Source organism: Penaeus monodon, chromosome 2 (assembly GCF_015228065.2).
Source record: "Penaeus monodon isolate SGIC_2016 chromosome 2, NSTDA_Pmon_1, whole genome shotgun sequence".
Taxonomy (NCBI): Eukaryota; Metazoa; Arthropoda; class Malacostraca; order Decapoda; family Penaeidae; genus Penaeus; species Penaeus monodon.
This window is the reverse complement of record NC_051387.1, coordinates 3,704,549-3,707,048: the sequence shown is the minus strand read 5'-3', so window position 1 is coordinate 3,707,048 and position 2,500 is coordinate 3,704,549. Positions and strand designations below refer to the sequence as shown.

The 2,500-nt window shown below is 34.1% G+C and overlaps 1 protein-coding gene across 1 annotated transcript in view; it reads left to right on the top strand.

Annotated features, from left to right (window-relative positions):
* Positions 1 to 2,500, top strand: part of LOC119580204 — a 226,176-nt gene that overhangs the window by 99,815 nt on the left and 123,861 nt on the right. The gene's annotated exons all lie outside the window — the stretch shown is intronic.

The following is a 2,500-nucleotide window of genomic DNA, read 5'->3' as shown; positions in this document are numbered from 1 at the left end:
GCATCCGTTCTCCGTCTCTCAAGTTGCTGATGGTAACTTATTACGCCGCGGCAGGAATCGCCCGAGGGAAAATGATTAGCTGAAATTTGTCTCGCTTTTTATTTTCCGATTTATCTATTCCCGTTTTTGTGTTCGAAAGTTGACTGAAGATTCTCGTTTATCTGACCCTCGTTCTTGCAACGAAGGGAGATGCGTCTTTGCTTTGTGAGGTGGTTGATTTTTCTATATTTTATTATTATTATTATTACTATTATTATATTATTATTATTATTATTATTATTATTATTATTATTATTATTATTATTATATCATTATTATTATCATCATTATTTTTGTTATTGTTATTATTATTATCTTTTTTTTTTTTTCTCTCTCTCTTTTCTTCTCTCGATTTGTGTGTTTTGCTTTTCTCTTGTTCTCTTTCTCTTTCTGTTATTCCCTTTTCTCTTTCTCTGTCTTTCTTCTCTCGGTCTTTGTGTTTTGTTTTCCTCGTATTTTCTTTTTTTTTCTCTCTCTGTCTCTTCTTTTATCTGCTTTTCTGTTTTGTATTCCTTTATTCTATTTCTCTCTGTGTCTTTTCTTTTGTTTTTCTCTATCTTTACTTCTCTCGATCATTATGTTTTGCTTTATCTCTCATATTCTCTCTCTCTCTCTCTCTCTCTCTCTCTCTCTCTCTCTCTCTCTCTTTGTATTTCTCTTTCTCTTTCTCTGCCTTTTATTTTTTCTATCTGTATATCTGTTTGCAATTATTGTTATCAGCATTATCATTATCATTATCATTATTATCATCATTACCATAATTATTATCACAGCCATCATTATTATCATCATCCTTGTTATTATTACTATCGTCATTATTATAATCACTATCATTATTATCATGATTTCTATCATAATATTATCAACATCATCAGTATCCTAATGATATTATCATTATCATTTCTATCATATTCTTATCATTATTGCTATTATTACTGTTATTACTATCATTATTACTGTATCAGTATTATCATATATTTATCATAATATTGTCATTATGATAATAATGATAATAATAATAATAATAATAATAATAATAATAATAATAATAATAATAAATAATAATAATAATAATAATAATAATATTATTATTATTATTATTATTATTATTATTATTATTATTATTATTATTATTATCATTATTATTATCATTATTATTATTATTATTATTATTATTATTATTATTATTATTATTATCATTATTATTATTACTATTATTTTTATTATTGTTATTATTGTCATTATTATCATAATCATTATTATTTTCACTATCATTTTTATTATCATAGTTATTATCACTATTATCAGTATCGTCATTCCTCATATTATAAGCACCATCATTATCATCATTACTATCATAATTTTTACCATTTCTATCACAATATCAACATTATAAACGTATGTTACCAAACACTCGTCCACCGTCATTAAAATGTTACCCTCAGCGCGACTTCACACACACCTGTTCCGCATCAGGGAGAGGCTTATGTAAAAAAAAAAAAAAAAAAAAAAAAAAAAAAGCTGTGGGCGTGTCAGATCTGGGTGTGCTTAGGGGGGGGGGGTATGTGAGGGGGAGATATGGGAGGGTTTAGATGGAGGGGGGGGATGAGGGGAAGGATAGGGAAGGGTGGGGGGTGGGGGTGGGGGAAGGGTGGAGGGAAGAGTAGGGGGGATGGGTGGGGGAGGGGGGAAGAAGGAAGGGGAACGGATAACTGAATGGGTGTTGGGGAGATAAAGGGGGAGAGGGGGACGGTTGGCGATGGGGGGAAGTGTTGGGGGAGGGAGGGAAAAGGAAGGGGGTGAGAGAGGGAGGTGGGGGTTGGTCGGGTGAGGGGAGAAGGGGGGAGTTGGGGATAATTGGGTAGGGGGGAAGGGGAGAGAGGGGTTAGAGGTAGGAGATGGGGATGGAGGGGGAGGGAGGGGGTGACTGGGTGGGAGAAGGAGTAAGAAAAGAGGTAAGGGAAGGAAAAGGAGAGGAAAGGAGGAAAAATACGTGAAAAGAGGAGGAAATAAAAAGAGAAGAGAGAGGAAGACGATTGATAAACGGGGAGAAAGACAGAGAGAAGAATAAGAAGACAGAAGGAAAGGAAACGAGAGCGAAGAAAGAAAAAAGAAAAGTAAATAGAAAGAAATGTAGAAAAAAAAAGAAAGAGAGAAAGAGCGATAAACATAAACATAAACAAAGAGACAGACAGAAAAGGAAGATTGGAAAGGAAGCAAAAAAAAAAAAAACAAAGAAAAGGGAAAACGAAAAGAGGAGGTATTAGGGTAAAGGAGAAGGTATGGGGGAGGGGAAATGGCACTGGTGGCACTGGTTGCAGCTCCCTGGAAACAAGCGCGGTGCCTCGATGGCTCGTGAATAATCTTTTGCCACAACAGTTTCTTCTTGTCTCTCTGTCTTAAAAAAAATAAAAAAATGTATAGAGCTCTTTGGGTTCGCTACAAAGTCGAAATGCGACCG